The sequence below is a fragment of the Mustela nigripes genome, chromosome 11, assembly GCF_022355385.1.
Source record: "Mustela nigripes isolate SB6536 chromosome 11, MUSNIG.SB6536, whole genome shotgun sequence".
In the NCBI taxonomy this organism is placed as follows: domain Eukaryota; kingdom Metazoa; phylum Chordata; class Mammalia; order Carnivora; family Mustelidae; genus Mustela; species Mustela nigripes.
Window position 1 is genome coordinate 17,887,842 of NC_081567.1, and position 13,778 is coordinate 17,901,619.

Genomic DNA, 13,778 nt, shown 5'->3' on the forward strand with positions numbered 1-13,778 from the left:
TCCCAGTGAGTAGGGACACCACGCAGAGACAAACATCACTTTTGCCAACTTGTGTTTTCAAAACTGGCTTGTTGAGATGAGTTATAAGCACCAATGAAATGTTTTCATAAAAGAATCACAGTCTTTCACGGTGGGGCTTGGCATCCTGTGTGTCATCGCCAATCGCACCCCTCCCCCCACCTCCCCTCGTACCAGGCAGCCTCGGAATTGGCCGTCAAGCTGACAGAACACTTTGAGTGCCGCGGGAAGGCTGGGAACCAACAAAAGGCACCGTTTATGTCCGTGTTTGTGAATTGTCTCCGTTTGATCAGCAGCCTGTAATTTAAATATATCCAAATGTGCTGGGAGCATTTGTGGCTTAATCACCAAATTTATTTAAAACACACACAAACAAAACTCTAAGCTGGAAAACAACGTTCAGCTTGGCCACAGAAGAGACATTTAATTGACTCCAGTTGCTTAAAGGTGGTGTGAAACCCTGCCCTACCCCCCGCCCGCCCCTGGTGCTGAATCTTCCATTCACTGAAGGACCTAAGGCTGGTGGTCACTTACCCAACCTTCCTTGGGTGCCTTCATTCTCCTTAGGCATTACCACCTCAGCAAGAAGCTAGTAGCCTGAAATGGTTTTAAAAGAGTAGGAGGGCAAAAGCCTAAAGTATTTTGTTGACTGGATGCCTCTGGAGTGGAAGCAAAAAGTCGCGGATAGGAAGTCAGGCAGCCTGAAATACTTACTACCTCTCGGAACCTCAGTGTTCACCTCCATGAAATGCGTATGAGGACCTATATCCCCTGCGGTGGTGAGGTTTGATAGGACAGCTATACATCTCCAGCCTCTATTCCCTAGCCTGTTCTGGAATCCCTCGGTTCCAACCTATTAACACAGGTCCCCCTTCCTGTTCTGCGCCCATGGGTCCCCTAGGGCAGTGAGGGGTTTCTTGAAACCCAGGCTCTTGGTCACCGCCCCTGGAGTTTTTTGCTATAGCAGTTCTGGAGTTAGGCTCAGGATTCTGCATTTTCACTAGCTGTCTGGACAACTCCAAGGCAGATGGTAACTGCATTTTGAGAGAGGCAGCTCAGGGGCTCACAGATGTCTGGATCAGTGTGGAACAGGTGGTAGAGGGTTCTGGAAGCTGCATAAAGCCCACCTGAGGGAGAAGCCCAGAGCCTCATGGCCAGGTTGGGTCCTTTTTCCTGCTGCTGCACAGACCTCCTCAACCAGAATTTCTTTGGAGTCTCATACCAACCACTGCCCAGGCCACCGCCAGCCCAAAGATCCTGGTCAGAACAGACTTTCAAGCATTGCTCCCTTAGAGACCAAACACTACTACCTTCCCTTCCTCCATAGGTCCCAGGAGATTTTTTTCTCCTAAGCCCTTGAAAGCCAGGTTGCTTAGGCTGGATGATCGGACCTGCCCCCCTCAGTATGTGGCAAGTACTGTGCTCAGTTTTAGAGTGATCATGACCAGCAGGACGAACATTTTCCTCTTTTTCATTCATCGGTTCATTTGTGTTGCAAACATTTATTGAGCACGTATTCCATGCAGACACTGGGCTAAATGCATGTATCAGTTACGCTTTACTGCAAATAATGCTATGTAATAAACAGTCCCCAAACTGAAAAGCTTAAAACATTAAAACTACAGAACATCTAGGTGGTTTGACTGCAGACGGTCATCTGTGTCTGGTTCAGTGGGTCTTGGTGCGGCTTGCTTGTGTGTTGCTGGTCTTACTCAAGTGTCTGGTGGTCCGTGCTGGGTTAGCTGGGACTAGGGGTCACCCATCACACAGCAGCAAGCCGGGGCTTGGTTCCATGATGGTGGTGGGGTTCCATGAAAAGTAAGGGAACTGCATGGCTCTTAAGGCTTGGATGCCTCGGTGGCACAAGGCACTTCTGTTGGGTAAATCAAGTCATGTGCTATTGGCCAAAGTCATTCATATGGCGAGTCAGATTCAAGATGAGTAAGGAAAGAGAATTGGCCGCTTGGAGGGAGGAACTCTGAGTTGTGCTGCAAGTGCCATGTTTGCGCATGTGTGTAATTTATAAATGGAGTGGAGGAAGAAGACCCAGGCGATGGCAGGTGTATGTAGGATTGGGGGGGGGGGGTCCCTGTTTTATGCAGCAAAGACTTCTCTGACAAGGTGACCTCTGAGCAGACACCTGCAGAAAGGGAGAGACCAGGTCCTGTGTTCATGTGCCGGAAGAGAGCTTCAAGGCAGAAGAAAGCATGCAGAGGCTGGGGGGTGGGGGGACTGGAGTCCTGGAAGCCAGTGGGGGGCGTGGGAACCCTGGAGGTCAGAGAGAGAAATGGGGGCCAAATTGGGCGGGGCTGCTCTGGCTGTCGTCAGGGTTTCGTCTTTGACTCTGAGTGAAGCGGGTGCTCATGGAGAATTCAGGAGCCAGGAGTGACGTGGTCGGAGTGAGGTTTTTTGTGGCCCGAGGGTGGAGGAAACCCCAGGCAGAGGTGTGAGAAACAGCAGGCACAGAGAGGAGCGTCCCGGCGGGTGAGGCACAGGCAGCCGCAAGCGCGGGTCCCAGGTGGAGAAGCATAGGGAAGAGTTGGCGCTTTTAAAGACAGGCCACAGGCCCTTGGCACTGCTCCTGCTGAAAGGTACAGTGTGTGCCTCTCTCGGTGAGTCTGTGGGCTTGGGATTGCTTGGCTGGTAGAATAGGGCAGGAGGAATGCTATGGAAATGTTGGCCTGGGTCACAGAAGGCAAGGCGGCTTCTGTTTTGTTCCCGGGAATCTTCGGGAGCCTGGGGGCTGTTGCGTGAGAAGTCTGACCACCCCAAGGCCTAGTGTTTGAGGCGTGGGCAGTGCCCAGGCAGTGGGCACAGAAAGAACAAGCCTCTGGGAGATTCTAGCTCTAGCTGTAGGAGCCTTCCCAGCGGAACCCGGGATGTTGCAGAGCAGAGACAAGTTGTCTCCACCAAGCCATCTCTTACTCCACTAAATAAGGGGAAGACGAATAGTTCAGATACCTTGCCGTGGGGAGAGGGTGTTCCAGGCAAAGAAAACAGCCCCTCTGCAGGAAGGCTTGGGGCGGGGGTGCGGAGGGGGGCAGGGGCAGGGCAGGACAGCCCATGGTGGTGACTTACAGCAAAGCTCCCTGAGTGAGGCTGTTTGCACTGGTGGTGGTCCCGGGAGGTGTGGGGAGGCATGTTCTTCCAACCTGCGGTTGCTGCCTCCGGGCCTCGCCCCCTGCTTGTCCATCTCCAGGCTCCTTCTGCAATCCGAACGGACCTGGGATCTTGGAGCCTCTGCTCTTCCTCCTGTGGGAATTTCAGTCCAGGATGAAAGCAGGGGAAGGAGGGACCTTGTCACCTTGGCCTGTCTTAAGGGGGAGCAGCCTGGGCTCTTTACAGATCATTCCAGTCCCATCCGCACGGGACCCTGCTGCAAAGACATCCCAGCCTTGCCAGGACCAGCCTAGCCTCGGCCCTGCTGGCACCCAGCTGCGGGAGCTTTCTGGGAGCTGCTCCCAGCCTGGTGCGTTAATGTTTCTGAGGATGAAGAGGAAGGAAGAGTAGAGCAGTCTGTCCTGTCCTCAGGCTCAGCTGATTTTCCATGGGGACTGCAGGACGGTGGCGAGGGGGGACTGTACCACCATCATCACCGTTGGGATTTGGATTAGGATTGTTTATGACAATCGGAATAGTTGCCATTCCTTGAGGGTTAGGGCCCTAACCTTGAACTGGGTGATTTATGTATACATTGTCTCATCTTATCTTTGCCTGTGTTCCTGAAGACATTGATACTAAAACTAAATTTAAAAGAGGAGACTAGGGGCGCCTGGGTGGCTCAGTGGGTTAGGCGGCTGCCTTCAGCTCAGGTCATGATCCCAGGGTCCTGGGATCGAGCCCCGCATCGGGCTCTCTGCTCAGCAGAGAACCTGCTTCCCTTCCTCTTTCTCTGCCTGCCCCTCTGCCTACTTGTGATCTCTGTCTATCAAGTGAATAAATAAAATCTTTGAGAAAAATTGAAAAAAAAAATAAAAATAAAAGAGGAGACTAGCTCAACATCAGTCCCATCAATGAAATACAAATCAAAACCTCAATGAGATACCATCTTACATTGGTCAGAATGGCTAAAATTAACAAATCAGGAAATAACAGATGCTGGCGAGGATGAGGAGAAAGGGGAACCCTCCTACACTGTTGGTGGGAAGGCAAGCTGGTGCAGCCACCTTGGAAAACAGCACGGAGGTTCCTCAAAAAGTTGAAAATAGAGCTACCCTAGGACCCCGCAATCGCACTACTGGGTATTTACCCTAAAGATACAAATGTAGTAGTCCAAAAGGGCATGTAAACCTGACTGTTTATAGCAGCAATGTCCACACTAGTCAAGCTATGGAAAGAGCCCAGATGTACATCAATACATGAATGGGTAAAGAAGATGTGATACACACACACACACACACACACACACACACACACACAATGGAATACTATGCAGCCATAAAAAACCTGAAATGTTGCCATTTCATCGACATGAATGGAAACAGAGGGTATCATACTAAGCAAAATAAGGTCAGAGGAAGACAATGATCATATGATCTCCCTGATATGAGGAATTTGAGAGACAAGGCAGAGGATCATAAGGGAGGGGAAGGAAAAATGAAACAAGATGAAACCAGGGAGGAAGACAAACCATGAGAGACTCCTAACCCCTGAGGGTTGCTGGAGTGAAGGGGGTAGGAGGGACAGGGTGGCGGCTGATGGACATTGGGGAAGGTCTGTGCTATGGTGAGCACTGTGAATTGTGTAAGATTGATGAGTCACAGACCCATACCCCTGAAACAAATAACACATTATGTGTTAATTAAAAAATAAACAAAAGAGGTGACTAAGGAAGCTCAGGCAGTACCTGCCCAAGGTCACACAGCCTGTAACATGTAGAGGAAGATATGGTCCCAGAGCCAGAGGAGCTTGGGGTGAAAGCGACTGGTGATGCCCATCAGTGCAACGCTTTCCTGAGCCCTCCTATGTGCCAGGCACTATCAGACACTGGTGGGGCTGGGGGTAAAGCTACAAAGACAAAAAAGGCACATCTTATGAACTTAACACTAATAAGGGGCATAAAAATAAGGACTTAAACCCTAGCACGGATCATTGTCACTGAATTGCATTTGAAATCTTCCCATTATAAATTGCAGAAATGCAAGTCAAATGATCACAATTATTGACTCATAGAACAGAAAATTGCAAGGATTGAAGTCCTGCTTCAGGCAGGGCTGGATCTAGGTGCTCAGATGCTGTTGCCTCATCGCTTGCCCTCTCTTTCCTCTGAGCTGGTTTTATTTCCAGGCAGACCTTCCTCTTATGATAGCCCCTGACAGCTCCAAGTTTACCTCCAAGTTTTGGCAACTCCGGAGGAGGTAGAGTCCCTCTTTCCTAAGAATTATGGCAATGGGCCCTGAGAAGACTCTCACTGGCCTGGTTTGAGTCTCTCTGGTTTTGCCTGAGCCAATTGCTGGGTAAGGAGGGTATGATACTACCACTGGCTGAGACAGGGTGTTTCCTCCCTTGACTGAGAGAGGAGGTTGGACAGTTCTGTTCACAGAAGTTGGGTGCTCTTACTGGAAGAAGGGAACAGATGCTGGGCAGACAAAACTCACGCACAACCAAAGCCCCAGAGACAGAACAATCCCTGGGGAGCACCTTATTCAATACCTTCATTCTATAGGTAGGAAAACCAAGAACCTTCACTTCACCAACATTTGCTTGGATCCTGCATTGTTTTACCTCTCACAGGGCTCAGTTTCTAACACTCCCAGGAGCAAGAGCAGGGCCCTGTACTTGTGACTCTGTTTCCTCTGCCCGGCCCCTAGCAGAGGTAAAGGCAGATGTGTCAAGGAAAGCCATCAATGCCCAGAGTCGGGTTTGCAGACCAGTTGTCCCATTTAACTAATGCCGCGTGACAAAGCATCCCAGCCTTTAGTGACATCATAAAACATTTATTTTCTGCATGAATGTACAATGTGAGCAGAGCTTGGTGGGGCCAGCTTGTCTATGTTCCAGTTGGGTGTCTGCGGGAACAGCTAGAAGACCAGACCCTGGGGACATCTGAAAGGCTCCCCTTGTACGCATCTGTCTCCCAGGCCGGGGAGACGGTGACAGCTGGGAAGACTCCGGGGTCTGGAACCGCCGGGGCTCTCTGGACACCTCTAGATGCGTGTCTCATCATCTATCTCAGGATAGTGCCTAGGAGAGGGGCTTGCACGTGTTAGCGCAGGGCCCCTCAGGTTTGTGCCCTAAGAGAGAGAACCAGGAGGAAGCTGTTCCACTTCAAAAACAAACAAACAAAAAACCCTGATTTTAGAATAGTTTTAGATTTACAGAAAAACTGCTGTTTTTCCTAGGAACCCCAAACCCTGTTTTCCTCTTTTAACTTAAGGTACATTTGTCACAATTAATGAAGCAATAGGGACACATTCTTATCCTTTATAACTAAATCCCGGCTTTGTTCAGATTTTCTTTGTTTTTAGCTAAGGTCCTTTTCCTGTCCTAGGATGGACCAAGGTATCCAGGACACCACGTTAGATGGAATTATCATGTGTCCCTTGTGCTCCCGGGGCTGGGACAGCCTCTCCTACTTTCCTTGCTTTGACGACTCTGATGATTTCCAAGAGCGCCAGTGAGGCAATTTGCAGAATGTCCCTCAGTTGGGATCCTTCTGATGTTTCTTCTCATGATTGTACTGGGGGATGGGTTTTGGGGACAAAGACTGCAGAGATGAAGGGCCCTTCTGAACACATCATGTCCGGGATCCGTATCATCAGCAGGACCGATTGCTGTTGATGTTGAGATGTTGATGTCGATCACTTGGTTGCAGGGGTATTGGTGAGGGGGTCCCTGCCATAAAATTACTCTTCCTGCCCCTTCTCCACACAGTTAGTTTTTGGAGGGAAGCCACTAGCTCTGTGTAGCCTGCACGCCGGGAGTGGGGAGTCACTCCATCCCCTTGAGGCTAGAGCAACTACAGAATTTACTTGGAATTCTTCTGGAATGAAAGGTTTGTCTATTCTTCCCAATTTATTTATTTATGCAAGCATTGATTTATATCCGTGTTGACTCGTGGTTAGTTATTTTCTACTTCGGGTCATCATCCAATAGTATGTTATTTATTCTGTTGCTTGAATTGTTCCAGCATTGATGGTTGGGGAGCTCTTCAGGGTAGGTCAGTGTGTGTGTGTGTGTGTGTGTGTGTGTGTGTGCACACGCACACGTGCCCATGTGAGCATTTCCTTACCTTTTGGCACTCTAAGATGCCCAGACTTGTTGCATTTATTTCCTGTCCTCGTGCCCACATCAGCCATTTCTCCAAGGAGCCCTGGTTCCTATTATTGGAGAACGATTAGAACCCAAGTTCATTGCCACTGGGGTGTAACAGTCTTTTTAACAAAGCCTCCAAAATCATGGAGTTTAATTCTGCCGTAATCACAGGCCCACTCAGAATTACAGGCAGAGAATGTGGACTCGTCCGCCTCTTGGTAGAGGTCTGTCCTTGTCACCTTGTCAGAGCTTATGAGATGCAATCTGGAGTCATCTTTGGAAAGCACCAGTGGTGCCGTGGCGCGCCCAGGGATGCTTATCTTCCGTAAAACATTCTCCATTCCCATCTGGTTTCTGTTTTGCTTCAGAGAAAACTCTTTCCATGGTTTGGTTTTGCCTGAAGACGGTTTAGGTTGATATAGGGACACACCCTACATCACACTGGGTGCCCGCGTGAGACGCCCATCGCCTTCCCATATCTCTCCTAGTCCTTGTGTTGGGGTCAAGGAGAAAATCTCAGCTTCCTGCTGTAATGTCCTTGGTGCATTTATAAAGCTTGCGGATTTCTTTTGTGATGTCCTGGCTCAGAGCCTTGTCACAGCACAGCCTTCGAAGGAGCACTTAATCCTATTGTCTTATTTTTATTTTACTTATAGGGAGCTACTCTGCAGCGGAGACGGTTACCGCTTACCTGAATGCCTGCGCATCCCCACACTTCCCCCTCCGCTCACAGGTAGGGAGAACCACGTGATTGTTTTTGGCCAATGGGCCGTGCGTGGATGATTTGAAAGCCCAAGAGTGATGCTCCAGGTCTGTCATTTCCTGTTGCAGGATGGCATGACCCCCTCTGCTGAGGCCCTCTGTCAACCCCCATCGGTTATGCTATGTTAAACCTTTGAACTCTTGGGAGCACCTATTAGAGCTGCGGTGTCCAATTTTTCTTGACTAATACAACTTTTAAATGGGGTGAGTGATACTGGATTTTTCATTTACATAACAATGCAAGATTTACCGCCCCTCCCCCCCATGAGGGCTTCAAAGAAAAATTGGTGAATAATTTTCTAGGGGATAGTCAGACCTGGTGAAAAACCCTCGTGGAAAGAGGCAAATGAGCAGAATCTGGACCAAAACTGTGGCTGTGTTTTTCTCTTGTTGTCCGCGGGGGAACTCTGGTCTTTATTGGAATTGGCCAGAAAGTGAATTTCTGTTCATTCCCATTTGTTCCCTGTATGTCCTGTGGCTTCAACAACAATCATCAAAAACCTCTTCATTAAAGCTTATTCGTCAGAAATTACATGAAAAGATCCGTATTTTCTATTGGATTTGAGAGCCAAACAGCTTGCCTTTGCCTCATGCTCTCTAGACATCAGTCGCGGGCAGAGACTTGGTGAGGGGGGCTCTTTAAGCTGCTCCTGCGGGTCCTATCATTTAACAAATGATAACTGACTTGCAGTGAGAGAACGCCCAAACACTGCAGCCAGGAGGGACAGGATGGACTGTCATTCCAACCCGGCGCACCAAAAGCTGGGCCCGGGTGTGTTGATTCGTGGGTAACTGGGTCTTGGTACAGTGATTTGCTTGTTGGAAACTGCTAAACTATTCACGTACTTGACTGTGACTCTTCCATTTAGATGTAATAAATGCAGATTTGGGTGGCCTTATGTTTTATTTTGATATGTTGGTTTCAACCTTTAAGGGGTGTGTGTGTGTGTGTGTGTGTGTGTGCGCGCGCATGCGGGAGGGTAGCTGGTTGGGGGTAAGCTGGTATTTTAAGTTGCAATGTGATTAGCTTATTATTAAAGACTCCTTCTTGGGGTTGGGAGCACAGGCACTGTTAGATTTCTCCTGTGAATCGTACGTTCTTCCTTTCTTCCTCCCTCTCTTGAGCAAGTTGACTCATATCTCTAGGCCTCACCTCCCACCTCTGTAAAATAGGGCTGATAACAACACCTATGAGAATTTTTGAGGAATAAAGACGATACTACGTATGAGGCATGTAGCGCAGTGTTTGCCACATACCGAGTGTTCGATAAATCATAGCTGTTACTCGTATTATCAGCTGTCCATCTTTCAGAGGGTTCCTTAGCTTTCTGAACCTCAGTTTCTCCATCCGTAAAATGGGCTCATGCCATTCCTTACATGAGATTATTGTGATGTGCGAAGGTATTATTTTTACCAGATGATCAGTGAATGAATGAATGAATGAATGGATGGATTCTGGGACACAGTGTGGATTAGTCAGGGTAGGATTTTAATAGTAAAAACTTTTCCCCAAATTTTGGCCTGAGACAGTACATTTATTTCTCTGTCTTGTCTCACATCAGTGCAAATGGACAGGAGGCTCTGCTCCACATATGCACTCAGGGACCCACACTCCTTCCAGCCAAGGCTCCGTCCTCTGCAGGAGCCTCCAAGTCCTAGTCCGTCAGTCCGTGGCTGTGAATGATGGTGGTGGATCTCATTTGGGAGATTCTGATGGGCCAGGCCTGACAGTGGCCCCTTTGGTTCTGGCTCCAGCAGCCTCTTAGCACAAACCTGCCCACAAGGAAAGCTAGCGGGTGTCCTAACTGTGCGCCTGGGGTATCAAAGCGGATGGCACCTCCGTCTGGATCAAGGTTCCCAGAAGCCATGGCATGAGGGTTGCCACTGCTTCTGGGCCTCGCAGATTTATACCGAATGAGCCCGACTTGACGTCATAGAGGGTTGGAAGAAGGACAAAGGGGAGAGACGCACGCCTGGAGCAGCCGTGGAGCCCCGCGTTTCTTTTATGCCTATGGGTTCTGAATGCTGAGGCCACACAGTTCCTCCCTCTGTCCTTGGCCGTCTGCTCCTTTGGAATCCATTAGTGAGCTCCGCCATTGTTTTTCTGATTTCATTAAGAATGTCACCGAGACACATGCTCTGCGGTATGCCACTTCAGTCCTAAGTGGGGCATTTCTGCTAGATGGATCGATTCTTTAAATGACAGCATCTGTCTGCTTGTACGCATTTATTTATAATTCTTCCCTTGGCAATTAGAGCCGGGGAACTGGTGAGCGGGAACCAGCTGTTTGAATGAGCCGGGAAGGGAGGCAGAGAGGTGATCTGTGAAGGGGCACCAGAGCCCTGGCCAGAAGCAACACAAATGGAACAGATGCCCCCAAATACACAATCCCAGGGAGGGACATGTAAATCACGTACGCTGCCAGCCCGGAGAGACAGCAGCGGAGCTGGGTGAGCCGGAGAAGCCCGTGACAGTGGCTGGCTGGGTCTGGCCCTCTTGGGGACTCAAGGGTGGCGTGTGGGAGGACAGCAGAGTCGCTGAGGGGGTGGTCCCTGCTGAGCTGGACCCTCTGATGAGTCCCTGTTGAGCTCAGGGTGAAATCCTCTTCCCCCTGGTCCACACAAGACCCTACAGAGGAAGCCCCGTTACTCCTCGAATGTGCTGTGTGCACCCCTCCCCAGCCTGGCCTCTGAGGCTCCAGCTTCCCCTGCCTGGAGCTCTCCTCCTCCGGGATTCCCTCCACCTGGGATCCCACGTCACTGCTCTGAACCGACCACAGAGGCCCCCGATGTTCAACGGCCCAACTCGGGATTTTTCAACTTTCCCAAGGCGTGAAAGCGATACGTGTTTAGTAGAAACCAGACCTGGAGTTTTCAGTGTGGATCTTCCCCCTGGGTTGGTGACACGTGGCACACATCCTTGTGGGATGCTGGGCAGGGGCAGCCGGCCAGGCGATCGCCGGGGTCAACCGCTGACCCTCACAGTTATCCTGTGCCCACATAACCCTTCTGTTTGTCGCTTTCAGAACAGTATTCAATTACCGGAGCTAGTCAAGACTTACTTAGAAAATATAGGCTCTGGGGTGCCTGGGTGGCTCAGTGGGTTAAAGCCTCTGCCTTCGGCTCAGGTCATGATCCCAAGGTCCTGGGATTGAACCCCACATAGGGCTCTCTGCTCGGCCGGGAGCCTGCTTCCTCCTCTCTCTCTCTCTCTGCCTGCCTCTCTGCCTACTTGTGATTCTATCTGTCAAAAAAGAAATAAATAAAATCTTTAAAATATATATATATATATGGGTTCTGTGTCAGATGCTTCTGGCTAACTGCAGGCTAATCTAAGTGCTCTGCATACCTTTAAGGTAGGCGAGGCCAAACTTTGATATTTGTAGTAGGTTAGGTGCTCACGAAGCAAGGTCCTTGTCTGTCTTGTTCACTGCTGAACTGTACCTGGCACACAGCAGGTGCTCAGTAGAGATCTGCTGACTTCATGAAAGTTTATTTCATTTCGGGGTGTGGGACACATTACCCCCTCTTTCCCTCCCTCTCTGCAGTTTGGGGGGAGGGGTGTGGGTCATCGAAAGCCCGAGTCACTTAGGGTGGCTCCTTGGGGCTGCAACCCTGTATTCTTGATCTCCGGGGCTCCCCCCAGGGTCTAGCCAGAGCCTGGCACCCAGCAGGTGTTCAGTGAACTGTTGAATAAGGAGATGACTCAATGACCCAAGCTGACAGTCAGCCGCGCTCCAGGCAAAAAAGAAGGCATCACCCAGGGGCGCCTGGCTGGCTCAGTCAGTGAAGCCGCTGCCTTCAGCTCAGGTCATGAACCCAGGGTCCTGGCACAGAGTCCCGCACCCGGCTCCTTGCTCAGCGGAGAGCCTGCTTCTCCCTCTGCCTGCCGCTCCCCCGCCTGTTCATGCTCTCTCTCTCTCTCTGATGAATAAATGAATAAAATCTTAAAAAAAAATAAATAAAGGCATCATCCCAATGCTCTCTTCTCTTTCCTTGCCCAACACCAGCGAGTCTGACCAGCAGCACCTCTAAAATCCACCCGTAATGCAACCTCCCGTCTCCGGTTCCTCTGCTGGTCCCCTGGCTTGGGCCACCCCCGTCTCCCACGCAGACAACCTCAAGGCCTCCCCCGTCCTGGCTGCTACTGTTGCGCCCCTACAGCTTCTTCTCCGCACAGCCGACAGAGGTGACCTAAAACTCCTTTTCCTGCTTGCCACCCTCTAGGATGTGCAAGTGTCGTCTCCAGGTCACCTCCTCCGAGACGCCTCCCTGACCACCTCCATCTCCTCTGGTAACCCAGACCGTGGCCCAGTCCCGCAGAGAGGCATGGCCCCGGAGGAGGGGCCCGAGATCCCGGTGGGGCTGCCCTGTCCCCTCCCCCACCTCTTCCCTTGGGCTGCTGTGCTCCGAGCAGTACCGCATTTTGATCCATGACTTTATCTTTTCGATTGTTCTTCCTTCCTCCAGTTCCCCCCTTTTCCTTCTCATCAAACCAGGCAGCCGTTGCCTCGGGGGAGAAATAGAGCAGAAGGGGTGGAAGAAATAGCTCATAAGTCTTTTTTGGCTTTTCTTCTCTTTTAGGAGACGTTAGAAGCTGCAGGGATTTGAGGCGCCATGAAACATCTTGGAGCAAGAGTGGGGGGAGAATGGGACCCCTCCACAGATGACAGACAGACTGCGCTTGGCTGGGGAGGGCGCGGGAGGGAGTGCTGCCAGGCCTGCATTTCCCTGTGGAGGCAGCCCGGCCCTGGGGAAGAGACTGCCTCTAAGACCAGAGACCCCAACTGAGGCCCCCTGGGCTGTACCCTGCGGCCCACAGTGATGCCTGCTTTGGGTCGTGCTCTTTTTTTCCTTCCCAACATTTAACAGGTTGTCTATTTCAAATTTCCCTGGAAAAATTCAGATTTGTAGTTGGACTCGAAGAGGAGACCGGGCCAGCAGGAGCTTGCTGCTCCCCGCAGACCCAGCCCGTCCCCTTGGTTCCTTTTTCTGATCAGCCTAGCCCCTGTGGGCATCTGAGTTCCCCAGCTTTGGATCACGGGGCAGAGGCAGCCTCAGTGAACTTCCCAGGGTCTCTAGCCACAAAGAACTTCTGGAGAACTGAAGCCACAAAGAATTTTGAAACGGTCGTGTGGACAGGAACAACGGGCATCTCAGGGGTAACCCATGGGGACAGAGACCCCCACATGCCCCACCCAAACTGACTAACATCTCAGCCTGAGACGCAGGTCCGACCCCAGAAAGGAGCAGGCCAGTCCAGAAGGTTTGTCTTTGCTTTGGTGCTGGCCTGGCTCAGCGAAACAGAAGGCAAGAGTCAGGGAGAATCAGCGGGTTAAGAAAATAAATGTTAAAAACGGATATATTTCTTAAGCCATCCAATTTGTAGGTGACAGGAAAGGCGGAGGCCATACATTGCTCATTCTTTGGGGGTCCAGTTTGTCCCCCCAGAAACAAAAATACCATTCTTAGGGTGGCACAGTAGGGGGCCGTTTATAATCTCCAACTCCTGAAGGCGTCAGAATCATCTGGTGTTCAAGGCCCTTCAAACACAGATTGCCCGGCCCGGCCTCACTGTTTCTGATTCAGTAGGTCTTCAGTGGGGCCCTAGAAGCTGTCTTTCTAGCAAGCTCCTAGGTAATGCTTATGCTGCTGGTCTGGGGAGCGCTTTTGGAGAAGAACCCATTTAGAGAATCGTGTTAATGAGTTCTGACAATCTTATTAGGTAGCTATCTAAGAAGAAG